Genomic DNA, 19,506 nt, shown 5'->3' on the forward strand with positions numbered 1-19,506 from the left:
GAATAAGTAAAAATAAATAAATAATGTAAAGGGCCAGTGCCAGTGAAGAATGAAGAAACGGGGCACAAGCCACATGGGAAGGGGGCCCAGCTTGTTTCTGTGGAGATACTGCCACCCTGCGTGTGCTCGGCAGCCCTGCTGCGAAGACACACGCGTAGTAGGTGAAGCCCATCCGTCCTGTCCACGCGGGCTGGTGTGTTCACGCTGAAATCACTTCACCCAGTACTTCCCCTTGGAGGGTAACTTATTCCATGACTGGTTCCAAACATTATAGGCATCCAACCGCATCACAAATCCAGCGCGATGTAATTCTCTGGGAGATCGCTTTCTTTTCTATTGTGTGGTAGGTTTCATATAGATGTTCAAGACATACTGTTCCGTATTCGGAATAAAGAATGGTCTCAGTGGATCTATGCTCAAAAAGAGTTTTTTTTTTTTAAAAAAATGAAGTTAACAGTGCTCGCTTCGGCAACACATATACTAAAATTGGAACCATACAGAGAAGATTAGCATGGCCCCTGTGCAAGGATGACACGCAAATTCGTGAAGCGTTCCATATTTTTATCAAGCAAATGGCCCCCATAAGCAGGCCGGAGTTGCCATCCTAGTATCAGACAAAATTGACTTCAAATTTGAAAAGGTAAGACGAGACAAAGAAGGTTACTACATACTAGTAAAGGGATCTCTCCTACAGGAAGATATAACCATCCTAAATATCTACACACCAAATACAGGAGCACCCAACTTCATCAAACAAACACTACTGACTCTATAAACACTCAAAGACCCAAAGACATTGATAGTTGGGGACTTTAACACTCCACTGTCACCTCTGGACAGATCAACATGCCAACTGAACAAAGAAACCACAGAACTAAACAATTACATAGACTAACTAGACTTAACCAACATCTACAGAATATTCCACCCAGCAACAACAGAATACACATTCTTCTCAGCGGCACATGGAACATTCTCCAAAATAGATCACATCTTAGGGCACAAAGAAAATCTGTACAAATTCAGAAGTATCAAAACCATTCCCTGCATTCTCTCAGACCACAATGGAATAAAATTAGAGCTCAACTCAAACAGCCACCACAGAAAATCCCACAATTCATGGAGACTAAACAACACACTGCTGAACCATCAGTGGGTCATTGAAGAAATTAAAACGGAAATTCAAATGTTTATGGAATTAAACCAAGATGAGGACACAAAGTACCAGCTCCTTTGGGACACAGCAAAGGCAGTACTCAGAGGAAAATTTATATCTCTGAGTGCATACACCAACAAACTGGAGAAACAGCAACTCATTAATTTAAGGACGCACCTTAATTTCCTTGAAAGAGAACAAGCCAAACCCCAAGTCAATAGACAGAAGCAAATAATTAAAATAAAATCAGAATTGAATCAATTACAGATGAAAAAACCATCGAAAGAATCAACAAAACAAAGAGTTGGTTCTTTGAAAAAATCAACAAGATAGACAGACCCCTGGCAAACCTGACCAAAAAACGAAGGCAGCACACTCAAATAAACAAGATAAGAGATGAAACAGTTAACATCACCACAGAAACAACCAAAATCCAGAACATAATAAGGGACTATTTTGCAAACCTTTATGCCAACAAATTTGAGAACTTGGAAGAAATGGATGATGATTCCCTAGAAAAAATTCATATCCCCAAACTCAACCATGAAGATTTAAACCTTCTAAACAGACCCATATCCAGTATTGAAATAGAAACGGCAATAAGTGATCTCCCATCCAAGAAAAGCCCAGGTCCAGACAGATTCACTGCAGAATTCTACAAGGCCTTCAAAACAGAACTCACACCAATATTTCTCAAACTCTTCATGAAATTGAAAGAGAACGTTCACTACCAGATACATTCTATTCAGTATAACCCTCATCCCAAAACCAGGCAGGGACTCATCACGGAAAGAGGACTACAGACCGATTTCCCTGATGAACACAGACACAAAAATTCTCAACAAAATTCTGGCCAATCGACTTCAGCAGGTCATCAAAAAAATCATACACCACGATCAAACTGGATTCATCCCAGGGATGCAAAGTTGGTTCAATATATGCAAGTCAATTAATGTAATCCACCACATGAACCAGAGCAAGGTAAAGAACCACGTGGTTATATCACTCAATGCGGAAAAAGCATTCGATAAAAACCAGCACCCATTTGTACTAAAAGCCCTGGAAAAACTGGGATTCCAGGGAACATTCCTGAATATAATCAAGGCAGTTTATGACAAACCAACAGCAAGCATAACTCTAAATGGTGAAAAACTAAAGCCATTTCCTTTAAAATCAGGAACAAGGCGGGGATGTCCACTCTCTCCCCTGCTCTTCAACATAGTATTAGAATTCCTAGCCAGAGCAATTAGGCAAGAAGAAAATATAAAGGGGATCCAAATAGGAAAAGATGAAGTTAAACTTTCTCTCTTCGCAGATGACATGATCCTATACCTAAAGAATCCCACAGACTCTACCCCCAAGCTACTAGAGCTGATCCAAAACTTTGGCAAAGTTGCAGGATATAAAATAAACCTTCAAAAATGAACGGCCTTTCTCTATGCTAATGACCCGAAGACCGAGGCTGAAATCAGGAAAGCAACTCCTTTTGCAATAGCCCCCCAAAACATAAAATACCTAGGAATAACCTTAACCAACGAAGTGGAAGACCTCTATGATGAGAACTTTAAAAACATGAAAAATGAAATTAAGGCAGAACTAAGGAAATGGAAAAACCTCCCATGCTCCTGGATTGGGAGGATTAATATAATCAAAATGGCAATATTGCCAAAGGCTTTCTACAAATTCAATGCAATACCCATTAATATTCCAACACCATTTTTTAATGAAATAAAGGAAGCAATCTAGAAATTCATATGGAACAATAAAAGACCCAGAATAACAAAAACAATCCTAAGCAGAAAGAACAGTGCTGGAGGAATTACAATACCCAACTTCAAGCTGTATTATAAAGCTATAGTAATAAAAACAGTTTGGTATTGGCACCGGAACAGGCCTGAAGACCAATGGAACAGAATTGAAGACCCAGAAATGAGCCCACAGAACTATGCCTACTTAATCTTTGATAAAGGAGCTAAAACAATAGTTTGGAAGAAAGATAGCCTCTTTAACAAATGGTGCTGGCAAAACTGGTTCAACACATGCAACAATCTAAAACTAGATCCTTATATATCACCCTGCACCAAAATCAATTCCAAATGGATCAAAGACCTCGAAATCAAAACAGACACCCTGAAAACACTAAAGGAAGGAATAGGAGAGACACTTGGGCTCATTGGCACAGGACGGAACTTCTTTAACAAAGACCCAGAAATGCGACAAATCAAAGAAAGGATGGACAAATGGGACTGCATCAAACTGCAGAGCTTCTGCACGGCAAAGGACCTAGCTCGCAAGATAAACAGAAAGCCCACAGACTGGGAGAAGATCTTTATCTGCCATTCAACGGACAAAGGCCTCATATCAAAAATACATGCAGAACTAAAAAAATTACCTTCCTCCAAAACAAAACTGCAAAGAACCAATAGCCCCCTCATCAAGTGGGCTAAAGACTTAAAAAGAGACTTCTCTGATGAGGAAATGAGAATGGCCAAGAGACATATGAAAAAGTGTTCTACATCACTGGCCATAAAGGAAATGCAAATCAAAACAACATTGAGATTCCATCTCACCCTAGTAAGAATGTCATATATCAAGAAAACTAACAATAACAATTGTTGGAGGGGATGTGGCCAAAAGGGAACCCTACTTCATTGTTGGTGGGAATGTAAACTGGTTCAGCCACTCTGGCAAGCAGTATGGAGATTCCGCAGAAGGCTAAATATAGAACTCCCCTATGACCCAGCAGCCCCACTTTTGGATATCTATCCAAAAGACCACAAACAAAATCACAGTAATGCGACCAGCACAACAATGTTCATCGCAGTACAATTTGTCATAGCTAGAATCTGGAACCAACCCAGATGCCCCTCAGTAGACGAATGGATCAGGAAAATGTGGTACATATACACAATGGAATTTTATGCCTCTATCTGAAAGAATGACATTGCCCCATTTGTAAGGAGATGGAAGGACTTGGAAAAAATTATACAAAGTGAAGTGAGCCAGACCCAAAGAAACATGGACTCTATGGTCTCCCTTATTGGGAATAATTAGTACAGGTTTAGGCTAGTCATAACAGAGGATCACAAGAGCCCAATAGCTATACCCTTATGAACACATAAGATGATGCTAAGTGAAATGAACTCCATGTTTTGGAAACGACTGTTATATCACAGTTGTAACTACTTTCAACGTCCCATGTGTATCTGTAGCTTCTATTATTGATGATGTTCTTGTATCACCTTCCTGTGGTTGTAACTACACTATCTCTGTAATCTTATCTGAGTATATTGGAAACCGTGTATACTGGTATTAGTAGTAGGAAATTGTAAGGAATACCAAAATTGAAAGGCACAGGGTAAAAAAAGACAAACAACTACAAAAGCAATACTTGCAAAACTGTTTGGTGTAAGTGAACTGAACACCTCAGGGGGGGAAAGGGTAAGGGGGAGGGGGGAGGGGGGTATGAGGGACAAGGTAACAAACAGTACAAGAAATGTATCCAATGCCTAACATATGAAACTGTAACCTCTCTGTACATCAGTTTTATAATAAAAATTTGAAAAAAAGAAATGTATGCAATGCGTAAGGTATGAAACTGTAACCTCCCTGTAATTCAGTGTGATAATAATAATAAAAAAGCTGTAGACTAAAATAAATAAATAAATAATAAAACATTATCCTCACATTTACCAAAAAAGAAAAAATATACTGCCATCGTAGCTCACGTGGTAGAGCACCTACTAGCAAGTGCCAGGGAAAAATAAATTTAGAAAAAAAAAAAAAAAAACATTGGGCAGGGACAGTGGAAGGTTTGTGTGGATTTGTGCCCTTCTGAATTCCACATGCACCTCTTGTTCCCTTGAGCAATGAAAGCTATAACAGGAACCAACGCAGTTCAGCCAAATGCTCAAGAGCCTAGAGCACCACGTAAAATCCCTCAGCCACGTGAGCAGACCTTGTGAACAACCGCAGGTGATCACGTTAGTAGACGCCTAGGTTAGCGCCCAGGTTGCTGCTTACTCCTCCTGTCTTCTCCCCGCTTCTGTGCCGGTGGTCCCCTTGCATGGTTGCTAACATTAACAAAGACAACCCAATGTCTCACTTTGTGGAAAATATGCTGTTAAACTAAACTCAATACCTTACATAGAAGAGAGACAGTGATATTTGCAGAAAGTATCGCTTTCCTAATCCCAAGGAAGTGGTTGAAAAGTTAATAACATTTCTAAACCTGAAAATAGAGGGAAAAATGAGTATACTAAGTAAAATTATTTCATAGAACGTCTTCCTAGATATATTTTGGGTCATGTGTGCTGATAGGAATGCTAATAAAAGACAGTTGTACTCTCTTGAGATGCACAATGGAAGAGCACGAGAGCCCCTGAGTTTGAACACAAGTGGGTCTTTCTTTAACTTCATCGATTTCTAGTTGCTTTCTTTCATGTCTTTCCCAGATTTGGGGAAAGTCGAGCCTGCCTGTCTGGCTTCTCTTAGAAGGGGCGGACATTGTCCCATCTCATGTTTGATTGCGTGGCCTCGGTCGGCATTCAGAGCACAGCTCCACTTAGCAACTTGGCTATCAGACTGAACCCGCAGTGTGGATCTGACTGTGGGACTTCTCCACACGCTCTGGAGAGAAAGCGCTCCCCAATACATCCACGCGTGTGCACCCTCGGCCTTCTGTTTTTTCTCTCCTGCAGTTGAGACCTTGCGAGTTAAAATGCCTCGGAAAATTCCCACAGATATGGGATGCTGATCCTAGGGAAAAAAACACAGACAGGAAACAAGAAGGAGTTCCTCCTGGAAATCCTTTAAAAAAAAAACAACTGTTTTGGGAAAGTGTTATAAATTCTTGTAGCGAATCCCAATCGTCTTCATGCTCAGACTCAAGAGAGCTGGGAGAGGGGGCTTCAGTGTAATCTACTCCTCACACTTGGACATCAAAGAACCAATTTTAGACCAGTTTGGAAGACTTTGGTTTTTAGACCAAAGAACAAATTTTAAGAAGGAGCAAGGAAAAGTCTATATGTCAAAAGGTGGGTCTCCAGAAAAATCTATGCGGAAAAGTCTTCATCAAAATGTGCTTTGGGGTGGAAAGCAAAACTTAATTTCGGTTTAATTAATTTCTATAAATTTCCACTAGTCAATGATATAACTAATACTGGACAGTTACCACTAGCTGAAATCCTTTGAAAAACTGAAGTACGTGTCTCCCAAAGCAAACATAAAGTTGTTTTCATATTTAACTAGATACCCCAAGTTTTCCAACATATAAAACTGTGATGATTAGAGCTCTCCTCAATCACTTCTACAAAGTCCAATTCAGCAAAGAAGAAAACAGACAGCAGGGTTGTGCTTCTATACGTGGTTTCTCTATGACACATGGATATTAGTCATATATACATATACACACACATACACAAATGTATACACTTACACATGCACACAGCACAGGGTGGCCACATACCTATGTCTTGCTTGTGTATCTGCAAATGTTGTGCTGTAGGGATGCAGCGAAGGCTTTCCCAAGGGTCTCTTTATTCCAGTTGATTGCAGGAGCACAGTGGCCTTTAGACATGCTCTTCTCACAGTGCAAGTCAGGAGCAGAGAGCAACAGGAAGAAGCCAGACGGCCCCATAGAATCTCCACTCAGTGGGCCGTGTCAGACAATCACCAAGGTGGAAGTCCTGGGGTGTAGGCAGAGGCTCCACCAAAAAGGCTTCTCCGCCAGGCTGCAGGGGACAAATTCTAGCAAAAACTTGAAAGCGTAGCTGTAATTCTAGTGGTTGCGTGTGCTTCCTTCCTCTTGTGGGAAGAAGTGATTTTTCCTCCTTACCTAAGTTAGTTCCTCATGTTCCTTCTTTTAGCTGTGGAAGACTGATATCCTCTCTCTCTCTCTCTCTCTCTCTCTCTCTCTCTCTCGCTTGCTCTCTCTTTCTCTTTCTCTCTCACACACATACACACACGCACATGCATGTGCACGCACACCCTTTAAGCTTCTTTTCTAGATCTTTCTAAAAAGCATTTCAGGATATCTGGTCTTTCCTACATTGTAATACTTTCTCCTTCCGGCTTTCCTCTGGCCAACTCAGCAGTCAAGTGTGCCTTCTTCCGTGGTTTCTGAAGCTCCCTTCCTCCCTGAAGCCTTTGGGAATACTGGGTTTTATCTTCTGACTACCCGTTGCTCCTCAGTGTGCTACTGTAAGATTCTATCTGCAACCTATTAAGAAAACGAGTCTAGAAAATATCAAAATCAATTGATATGGCTACTCAAGAGGTAGAGAAGAGAAGGATAGTAGTTCTAGGTCAGTTCTGGTAAAAAGCTCGCAGGACCTCATGTCAACAATAACAGCAAGTGGGACACAGTGGCCACATACCTCTAGTCAAGTTATGTGGGAAGGGTAAGTGGGAAAAAAATCAGTCTGAGGCCAGTCCCAGGCAAAAACATGAAATAACATCTAAAAACGATAATTAATGTAAAAAAAAATAGGTCTAGTGTCAGGTGTCAAGTAATAGTGTCACTAACAAGCATGACACCCTGATCTTTAATACAGTGAAAAAATAAATACTACTCTTCCATGTAAGTTTCTAGGTCTCCCAGTAGCATGTGACTGTTGACTTCCTCGTTGTTAAAACAATGTCACTTGGTCCCTGAGAACCCATGCTTCCCTTTCCCAGATCTCTGACAGTGGCTGCTCAATGCCCTTTGCTCGTTTGTCTTCTTAGACTTACACTTTAACCTTGGTAATCACCAGAATTCTATTTCTTTTTGCTTGAAAATGTTCTTTCTGGGTGGCGTTGTGCTTTCCAAAACACAAACGTATATATGGAAGATTTACCAAGCAAGGAGCGGAATTAGAGCTGCTGTCAAGAAATTGAACTCAGATTGAACACTATCGAAGGGCTTATTATTTGCAATATGAAAACGGTTCCACTTTGCATTCACTTTGTTACTATGACCTAGATCTGATCTAAAATCTGTATTTTCAATGTCTACAAGATATATGCTGTATAATTATCAGTAAAACAATATGTCCACGTTGAACTCATCAAATATTCTCCCAAATTTATTCTTTTTCCCTCTGTGCTATAACCCAATAAATGGACCATGGCAGATACAAGAAGCTAAAGTTTAAATAAAAAAAAACTTGTCAAAGTAAATTACTATTTTCTTCTCTATTGTTTTAACTAATTAGAAATTGAGTTAAAGCCAGGTGCCAGTGGCTGATGCCAGTGACCCTAGCTACTCAGGAGGCTGAGATCTGAGGACTGTAGTTTGAAGTTAGGCCACGTAGACAGATCAATGAGACTCTTTTGTCCAATTCACCAGCCAAAAAGCCAACATTGGAGCTCACTCAAGTGGTAGAACGCCAGACTTGAGTGAAAAAGTCAGGCAAGAGAACAGGGCCCTGAGTTCAAGCTCTGGTACAGAAAACAAGCAGGAAAGAAAGAAGGAAGGGAGGGAGGGAGGGAGGGAGGGAGGGAGGGAGGGAGGGAGGGAGGGAGGGAGGGAGGGAACTGAATATTATGTGCTATGGGCACAGACCATACTTAGCAAATTCATAATCTTTGGGAATAAAGAAATTTGGTAGTCCCAAAAGAAGGATGGAATTATACAAAAAAACTAAATATTTAATGGTATTGAGCCTGTTTTAGTCTTTTAAATTCTTATTACAAGTGTGGGTTGTTGGGTTTTTTTGCAATTAAACTTGCATATAAATAAATCTGTAAGTGCTAACTTCTTCAGACTTGGAACATATGGTAATTGTCACTAAATACAAACTGCAAATTTGTGGTTGGTATGCTCCTTCTGAGACTGTTTAGTGTTTATGAATGAGTGTACCCTGTCCCTTTGCTGCTGTTATTTGCTCCAGAACTCAGAGACGGGCATTTTGCCACACAACAACCACAGATTATTTCCCTTGCTTCCAACAAGAGTCATCGAGCTATTGCTTTGTTATGATTGCCCAGTCAAAAAGATGAGGAAACAGAAAGTCAGGACTGACCCCAACATACCTTCAGTCTGAAGTTCTAGCAAATCTGCATCTACAAAAATGTTCACAACTATTATGATCTTTTCATTTATCTAATTTATTGTATATTGGCATTTCCATTTGAGTATAATAGAACAGCATTGATTTTTAACCGTTTTATAATTCATGTTTTGATTAAAATAGACTAGTTTTTATCTTCTTAATTGTTCCCTTTATGTCTTGGTTATTGTTGAAATTGGTCACATTTTACTATATGTAATATGTAGAGATCAAGTTTCATGTAGTATAATCTTCCAAATAAGTAGAAATTTAGTTTTCTGAGTGTAGCCTAACAAAGATGGCCATACCCCCCTACAAGGTGCTAATATTTACATTCTTTGAGTAATTAACTGATTTTGTGTTCTTTACATATGTCTTTGGGTTGGAGTAATTATGTACATATAGATTAAATCCCTTTGCATAGGTAAGGAAACAGATGTGTATTTTCAAAGCACGGTAAGATAATTTATCTGAACTATTTAAGATAACGTTTGTATCCATTTTGCTCATCTTTAACAGAATGTCAGCAGTAATAAGCAGTGCATTCCTACAGACCTTCAAGCAATGGAGCCACCCACCAAAAATATTATGATAGATAGTTTCTCATGTGTGGAGACAGGTAAGAGCATTCTACAGCAAACCCAGTCTTAAATCACTCTCTAATCCATTTTGAGATTCATCGCATTCCCAAACAGCATTTTCCAGCCCCTCCCATGTTTCTTCTGGGTTCGGGGAAATATCCTCCTCATTTTGACTGGTTTTCTTCTGGAAGGAGAGAAGCTCCTGGAGAGGAATGAACATGCGCATAGTGGTGCAGAGTGAACCACAATTTCTCTTGCAGGTGTCAGAGGCAGAGAGATTTGGGGCGCTCGCCTAGCAGGAGCCAAGATGTCAATGACAGCAAATAGCCTGGCACAGCAGTGACTAGAAAGTGCTCTGTGTTTTTTTTCTGTGTGCGTTGAGTGGGTTGGGATTTTTCATTTCATACTTCATTTGCACCTGCTGAGCGACACCACTGAATGGCAATACTTTCCATCTCCTACTCAGGAAGCCACAGAGACGTTCCTACAGCAGTCCCCACGCCTCTCATCGAGGCCCTGGCCACTGCCTTGTTGGGGGATGTGTGTACGGATCTTCTTTCTGTCCTGCCAACGTGGTAAAAGAAAAAAGCGGCTGTAAATTTGGCTACTAAGGGTACAAAACAAAAGGGAATGTAGTTGTATTACCCGTGTGTGTGTGTGCATATGTTTGTGTTTGTGTGTAGATGGAGCTAGAAAAACTGAAGGGATGAGTGGGGTGGAGAGAGATGGGGAAAATGATGACGGGGTGACATTAATCAAGATGCATTGTGCTCAGAGTCTGACATGTTGAATCGAAGCTCCTTTGTAAGACTATTTAAAGTTACTAAAAAATAAAATTTTTAAATGTAGCCCGCAATTTACTTCCCCTCTTTAAAAATTCATATCTGCTTTGGAAAGCTGTAGATGTCATCAAATACTTTCTTCTGAAAAGAAATAAAGTGAGAGAAGGAAAGAAGGAAGAAAGAGAGGGAGGGAGGGAGGGAAAGAGGGAGGCAGGGAGGGAGGAAGGGAGGGGGGAGGAAGGAAAGGAAGGAAGGAAGGAAGGAAGGAAGATAAAGTCATATAGAGAGTAATTAACTGATGTTTTCACCAGTGAAACACATTTTTTTAATTTGAGGGATACCCAGATTTTGATTTGTATGATGAATATTTTAATTATTATCATTAACTCATTATCAATAATGTCAACATGATTTGACAAGCTGAATGTAATATTTGAGCAACCTGACTGTGTTTCAAAATCTTCTACCTCCTACTGTGAAGGATCTCACATTTGCTAGTAGAAAACCACTCTGAATACCAGGGGCTGATGTAAGCTTGGGGAAAATCCCATGTTGAGCTTAAGTTCTGAAAGAAAGTCAGAGATGAAAACAAATAATTTGCTTTATGAATCATGAATTCAAAGATACTAAAAGATATACTAGTCTTTTAGAACAAAACCAAGTAAACCAATTCAGCAGGGGTACTAGCTAGACACTGTGTTGGAAATGAACTATACAACTTGGTGGGAAAGGGTCAGGAGGAGAAAAGGTGGGAGAAAATGAGAAAGGGGTGATTCTGTTCAAAAAGAAATAAACCCATTGTCTGACTTATGTAACTGTAACCCCTCTGTACATCATCTTTTTTGGTGGGGGGAGGGGCAGTCGTGGGTTTTGGACTCAGGGTCTGAGCACTGTCCCTGGCTTCTTTTTGCTCAAGGAAAGCACTCTACCACTTGAGCCACAGCGCAACTTCTGGCCATTTTCTATACATGTGGTGCTGGGGAATGGAACCCAGGGCTTCATGTATACGAGGCAAGCACTCTTGCCACTAGGCCATATTCCCAGCCCTGTATATCATCTTTACAACAGCATTTAAATTTAAGAAAACAACACACATATGTATATGTTGGGAATAGAATCAGGAGAAACCATGTATAACTCTATAGAAAGAAAGATGCTCAGGCTGCAGACTCGGGTATGCAACAACTATAAAATGACATTGGTATTCTCTTTTGAGACGGCATTTGTATTGCAATTGTTCTGGAGATTTCCTATCCCCTGAAAAGTCTGATGAGGGCTCTGACTTCTTAAAATACTTCAGTGTTGATCAAACCTCCTTCAAATGTAGGCTGTCATCGATCTTAAAAATAGTAAGAATAAGCATAACAAATAAAAATGTCCTGTTCTGTGCATTCAATATATCTAAATCCTGTTATCACAGTTAAGAACTCTATTATGGCCAATTCCACATAGGAATAATTATATAAAGAATGTGTTAATGGAGAGTAAAACATAAGATTATATATGTGTTCATGAGTATATAATATCATTTCATAGTCATAATCTCTGTGATGTGGAAAGCAAGGGTTTTAAATAGGATGAACTTAGATCTCTTCCAGGTTCGGCAAAAAAAACAAGAATTTAGCAAATATAGTAGATTTGAAAAGTTAAAGTAAGTATTGTGATATTTAGTGAAGCCAATTTGTTGCTAACCACAATATTTATACTAAACTTTGAAAGAAATACAAATAGGTGATGTTACTACACATGTCATTTGTACTAACAAATGTGATAACTTCTCCAATGCTATTTAATAGTTTCAATCTCACTAATATGTGTTTCAAACATTTGTGCATGTGAATCCTATTTGAACAACAAAGTAAGGAGTAACAAAATATGAGTGGAATGGTTTGGTAAACTGACATAAAATTTTAACAAATGTCAGTTATTCACATTAATGAATTAGAATTAAACACAATAGATATACAAGTTATAAAATATTTAACATAGTTAAAACTGTCTTTGATGATTCAGAAATGACCTCTTCATGCTTGGTTCACTTCTATTATACTATCTACTCGGGAGGCTGAAATCTAAGGATCACAGTTTGAATCCAACTAGGCAGGAAGGTCTGTGATACCCTTATCTACAGTTAACCTGTAAGATAGATAGATAGAGATAGATAGATAGATAGATAGATAGATAGATAGAGAGATAGATAGATAGATAGATAGATAGATAGACAGATAGATAGATAGACAGACAGACTAGATAGATAGCTGGAACTAGAGGTATGGCTCAACTGTCCAATTGGTAGGACATCAATTTTGAACCAAAAAGATAAGACAGTGCTCAGATCCTGAATTTAAGCACCAGTACCAGGACACACACACACACACACACACACACACACACACACACACACACAGAGACAAAAAGACTTTTTGTGCTAAGAAATAATGTTGGTAGAGTTCTTTATCTTAGTCCATGTATTCATCTGTTCTTCCAAAGGGGTTTATTAGTGCACCGCTGTCTCAGACATTGGATTTGTGCCTGTTACAGATAGCTGCACTGACTCTTCTGTGACTACACTCAAGGGCTCTGCATTCTATACAGAAGGTATGAAAGCGCCAACAGTTTTCTAGACTTCAGAGGAAACGAACTAACCGTGCCCTCGCCTCTGGTCTTATCAAGATAACACAACCATCCCTTCCTTTGATAGATGCCCAAATGTGCTTCAAAAACAAGTTGATCAGGGATTTCTTCAGATATAATTAAACATTCCAGATATAATTATGACAAGGAAATTTATTACAACATTAAATTGGATTTGCTCTCCGGGTATAATTTTTTTTTTCTGCCTCCCTTTGGAAGGAGTAGTTCTTTTATTCTCGGGTATTTTTGCCAGCCTGAAAACTGAAGCTTCTCAGAATAAACATTTCTCACTGCTTCTTGTAAAAGTCTAAACTCCTCCAAGAGATTATCCCAAGTGTGCTAGACAGGGAAGGAAGAAAATTGATTCTTTTCAGAGCCGCTATAAAAAAAAGGAAAAGAGAGCCCTGAAATTGGGAACTAGTAAAAAAAAAAATGCATAGTGTCCTGGAAAACATACACGTCAGAGAGAGGACAATTTCCAGGAGCTGAAAGGCGTGCGTTGCATGTGTTGGGTCCCCTGCCTGCTACGGGTGTAACACCGGAAGAATAACTAAATTGGAAGGTCATCAGAAAAGGCCTTGCCAGCTGCTGTGAGCGGCAGCTCGGAGAGATTGATGAGAGTCTACATCTGAAGGAGGTTTGATCAACACTCAAGCATTTCAAGAAGTCAGAGCCCTCATCAGACTTTTCAGGGGATAGGAAATCTCAACAACAATTGCAGTACAAATGCCCTCTCAAAAGAGAATGCCAATGGCATATTATAGTTGTGGCATACCCGAGTCTGCAGCCTGAGCTTCATTCTTCCTATAGAGTTATACATGGTTTCTCCTGATTCTATTCCCAAAAAGGGAATTGGGTACTAGAGAGAAGGCATTTCGATTTTTTAATTCCATTTTCAGTAGCTAATGCATACAAATGGCACAATGCTTAAGAGATGGTATTTATATTTTCTCTCACATGTGCAAGTTAGACTTAAAATACAAACACGTATGCAAAAACGTACAGGAAAATATGCACAAATACACTATCAAACTGATTACAGTGAGATTGCATGGGCAACTCTTTGAATAATTACCAGGCAATTTAATAGAAAGAATATTAGGGGGCTGGGGATATGGCCTAGTGGCAAGAGTGCCTGCCTCCGATACACGAGGCCCTAGGTTCGATTCCCCAGCACCACATATACAGAAAACCGCCAGAAGCAGTGCTGTGGCTCAAGCGGCAGAGTGCTAGCCTTGAGCGAGAAGAAGCCAGGGACAGTGCTCAGGCCCTGAGTCCAAGGCCCAGGACTGGCAAAAAAAAAAAAAAAGAATATTAGGGAGCTGAAACATGTCTTGACTGGGGATGGGGCTAGTGAGAGGGAGGATGGATGAAGGATTGGCACAAATGTCCATAATACTCAAAGTGGAATGGTGAAAATAGAACAGAGAAAACTTGAAGGGACTGGTGTAGGAAGGAAATATGGAAGGAGAAAGAATGAGGGAGGCAGTAACCATGACAAAGATGCATTGTGTGTGTGTGTGTATATATATGTACATATATGGATATATAAATAGAAATACTGATTTAAATATTTGAAAGAAATTTAAATTATATTTTGGTAAAGTGTGGTGGCTCATGCCTATAATCATAACTAAGCAAGAGGTAGAGATGGGTAAGATCACAGTTTGAGGCCAGACAAGGCAGAAAGCTAGTGGGACCCCAATTCAATCAACAAAAATGTGGTCAGGGAGGTATATTGCTTTCATCTCATCTTTGTGAAAAGCGTAAAAGGGGAGATGGGTGGAAAGAAACAATAACCTATCCAAAAATAACTAAGCAAATATACATACTCATATATGTACATATACATATGAGCATTGTTCATGTGGTAGAGTACCTGCCTGGCAAACACAAGGCCCAATGTTTCAACCCCAGTGCTGCCACAAACCAAACTAAATGTTTTGCTTTCCTCTCAGTATAAGCCCATAGTTAATAAAGAATGAATTATATTGGAGAGAAATTGAGAAGCCTCTCTGTCAGCTACTGAACATCTGTACTTGTGTCCCTTTCTCATCATCTAGTATTGTGTGTGCGTGTGTGTGTGTGTGTGTGTGTGTGTGTGTGTTTTCCATTCATGCTTTCTCCTTTCCTTTTTTCATATACCTGCATGGAGAACTTTCTCTTTTGTTTTGTGGTATCATTCTAGACTGAATTTCCTCTTGACACATAGATTTGCCAAACCTAGAATGCTCAAAATGCCCAACAACTCTGCTCTTGGCCAACAGAGTTTCCTAATACAAAGAGAGCCTGCAGCCGATACAAGATTCAGTAACCATCTATTCTGAGCAAGTCCCTGCAGCTTAGTAAGTAAAACCATGATTAATGCATTCACAAGTATAACTGGACCATAATTCTACTTAATATCAGCTATGGAAGTCAGGAAAAATGTATTGCAAAGTCAACAGCCATTCATTTTGGGTTACCTGTAGAGAGGATGGGAAAAGTATTTTACACCTACCTATAAATTATAAAGTTCTCCATAAATTATATATTACCTCTAACTAATTTTGTAGGTTACTAAGAAAGCACATTATAATTTATCTCCAAAGGATCAAAACTAAATATCCACCATGGCTGTGGTTTTAAGACAACTTTTGCTGGAGTTACTTATACACTACCATAAATTCACCAAGCATGGTGCCATGGTCCCCAGACCAACATGGAAAAAAAAAGAGAGAGAGAGAAACAATGGCAGCACTAACTCCTAACAGCACTGTGCTCACACGTGCAGGAAAATGTTTCTAGGAAATTTTGATATCGAGTACGTACTCCCAGCCCAATTCAGGAATTTTATTTTCTGCCCCCATTGAATTAACTGTAGTTGGGGCCAAAAGAAATGATCAGGGACTGGCTGAGATTATTTACATCTAAAAGTGACCTTGAGACCCTAGGTAACTAACTGTGCAGCCCAGAGCTTTGGAGGCATGATGCTCTCCCCTCTGGGACATCCATCTTGGAGAAAAGGCAAGTTGTCCAATGCAGGAGAGAAACTTGACCACAATGCTCTCAAAAATCGGGACGGGAATGAATGGGGGTGCGCCAGCAAAGTGTCTCCTAGCCGCTTCTTTCAAATGACATGACACGTGAACCGTACTTATGCCATGTACCTCTACCATAGAGAGAGGTCTTCCTCAGGTTTAACACCCTTGAGGTAGAGGAGCCTAATAGCCACTGAACAAGTGATCTCTCTCCCTCATACACACAGAGAAATAATTCTCATACATACAAGTGAGAGTTCCTATGCAGAGAGAGAGAGAGAGAGAGAGAGAGAGAGAGAGAGAGAGAGAACCATTGCGAGACCTAGCAATGTCAAGAAAGAAATGTCCCAAGGCCATAAGCATGAAGCACAAGGCTAAGGATTCCTCCCTAATAAGCTTGGTGTTTTACTTTATTTGGTCATGATACCATTATCAATAAACAAAGCGCAAAGCACCTGAATAACAGGGTGAGATTAGCACTTTATAGGTAGATTCTAATGAAAGCAATCACCATGTGTTTGTCACAGGCAGGCCTTATGGCTCACACCTGTAATCCTAGCTATGCAGGAGGATGAGAGCTGGAGAACCCGTCCTTGAAGCCAGCACAAGCAGGGAAGTCTGTGAGACTCCATCAGCAATCGACCAGCATGAAGCTCAACTGGGCATTATGTTAAGAGCTGAATGGAGGGATGGAGCAAGGGGGGGGGGGGGGAATCAGAAGCGATGACTTTGATCAAGAGGCACTGCACCAGAGTCTGATTTGTGGAATTGTAACTTCTTTGTGCAACTACCTAACAACATATCTTTAAAACTCTGATGAGGTCCCGAATTCAAGCCCTGGTACTGCTATAATACATACACATCCTCACCCTCCATACACATATACATGTTATATATACATGTATAGTTATTATATCAACTATATGTATGTATACTTATTATGTCAGTGCAAACCTTCCTAATACAAGAGATATTTATATTGAATACCTAATTTAATATATAGAAAGCCTCATACAAAATAATTCCCATCTAGCATTCCTTTAATGGATTTAGCTCTGGATACAATAATTGTGAAGAATCTTTGCTAATCCCTTGGTACCCTGTAAGAAAAGAAATATATTTGTAACAAAAGTTGGATGAATTATTCTTCAGAATCAGAAGGCATTTGCTGTGAAAATTGTAGCTTCAGGAATAGAAATTCTCTTCAGAAAAGTTTCTAGCTGAATTACAATCATCTCGGTCCTTAAAAAACATAATAAATAAAGATATACATGTTTTTGCTGGGTGGCTTTTTTGTTCAATAAATGGATTTTTAAATCTACATTAAAAGAGGCACTGAGGAAAAAATAATGGACCTGACATTAAAGAACAGCTACAAATTTGTAAATTACAGAGTAGTCATTGGGGTTCATCGTCACTTGTAGGTTTGTGTTTATATTTAGATGATATTTAATTTGAAGAGTTAATGAGAGAAGGACTTAAAGCTTTCTTCTCAAAACTTGCCATCTCAAGCAATAATATTTGACATGAAGAAAACACCATTGAATATATCTTTAAGAGCTATTCTGAGCCAGGCAGGGGAGGAGAAGAGAGGGAAAATGAATCTAAACATGACAGTCGCACAAATTTTTGAGTATTTCATAAGTAAAAGCTGTGATTGCAGCTAATAAATGCTCATCATCGCTGTGCTTTCTTTATCCTTGTGTCTCTCTCTGCTTGTTTCTCTCTCTCCATCACTCCCCACCATACTCGTTCTGTCTCTTTCCTGCACACACCCATACACACATATAAACACACATTTAGGCACACACAGATGCCCAGTGTCTTTGTTTCAATGTGCTTCAAACTAATTTATTAGTATTACATTTACTACTAAGGAGTCAGCACTCGTGATTCTGGGTGGTTGTCTTTCCTTACCAATAATTTTTACATAAATTCTATGGTTCATTCTAGTTTCGTGTGGGAATTTCATCTATTTAAGAAGCGTTACATGGGGCACCTGTCTTTAGTAAGCTCATTGCAACTACAGCCTGATTAACTAGTTTATACGTTTTTTTGCTTCTAAATTACTTAAAGATTTGGTGATGCTCTTGCTTATTCTATCTCTAACTGTCTGTACACGGCCATGATGGTAATGTAACTACCTGTCTTTGAATATTTGGCATGACTTGTTTATTGTAAACTTGCAGTTTATCTAGGTGGTGGTGGCAGTCAGCACTCTTATGTTTTAAATGCCATTTCACTCTATTAAGACCTTTGTGTGTTTTCCATTTCTTAAATTAGACTTTCATAAGTTGCATTTCCCTAATAAGCTATACCTTTTGTCCAAGGTTTTGTGATTATTGGCAACTAGATGTCTATATTTTAGTGTCTACCTTGTGTGTGATAAAGTCTTCTTTGTTGCTTTTGCTTACTCCTTCCTTGTGGGGCGTGTCCGGATGCCTTGCCTCAGAGGAAGTCCCAGCCAGCCCCTCCTGTTTCCCAGCTCTGGGGTCACCTGTGGCTATTACACGGGAAAGGTGGTTCTACCTAGTCCCGCCTCCCAGCCTTGGGACCACGTGTGGCCAAGATGGCGCCTGGTGATGAGCCCAGAGGTGGTCCTGTGGGCTGTGACGTAAAATAAGGCCGCCTCTTAGGATTGGTCTCTCGGCCCTCCACCCTTGACGGACAGCTCAGGCCTCCTCACAGTCCCTAGATAGATGCACGCTCACCCCTCCCCTTCCTGCCAATCTTTGACCTGATTGGCTCCTGTGCCTTATTTAATGGTAGGATCTACCTCAATAAACGAGACTTTGCACTTGACTTAGCTCCCAGGCCGTTTGTTGTCCTCCAGTGAGGGAGGGCTGGGTGTGGGCGGTCCGTCGACCCTTTCCTCTTGTTTCCCCATCTCTCCCGCAGGTCGGGAGAGCCCAGGAGGCTAGAGGCCCCGACACTTCCTTCTCTTTCTTACTCTTGCTTCTCCTTTTCCTTTGCATTTATTTTGTCCTTCTATTTTGAACTTCGTAAGTGGGACACTGAGCTCATAATTTTCAGTTCTGTTTTGCAATAAATCCCATTCTGAGCATTATTTTAGCCATATCCCATAACTTCTGATCTATTGTGCTTTCTTGGTTTTTAGTTATATTGTCTGATTGCCATTATGATTTCTTGGTTGAGTCAGATGGAAAGTCCTTGTTTCAAACACACAAAGATTTCTTTCTCCCGTGGGTTGAATCAATTTTCTGAGTCATTCTTTTGTTGGGAATTTAGCTCTTTGAGAGCATTATGTTTACTGAGGAAGCTCAAGGTGAATTTCACCTT

The 19,506-nt window shown here is 39.9% G+C and overlaps 1 non-coding gene across 1 annotated transcript; it reads left to right on the plus strand.

Annotated features, from left to right (window-relative positions):
- The first annotated feature begins 456 nt into the window (after positions 1 to 456).
- LOC125363739 lies at positions 457 to 563 on the plus strand. The gene has a single exon (XR_007213320.1). It is a non-coding gene; the product is annotated as a U6 spliceosomal RNA (small nuclear RNA).
- Positions 564 to 19,506: the final 18,943 nt, after the last annotated feature.

Source organism: Perognathus longimembris, chromosome 14, assembly GCF_023159225.1.
Source record: "Perognathus longimembris pacificus isolate PPM17 chromosome 14, ASM2315922v1, whole genome shotgun sequence".
Classification (NCBI taxonomy): domain Eukaryota; kingdom Metazoa; phylum Chordata; class Mammalia; order Rodentia; family Heteromyidae; genus Perognathus; species Perognathus longimembris.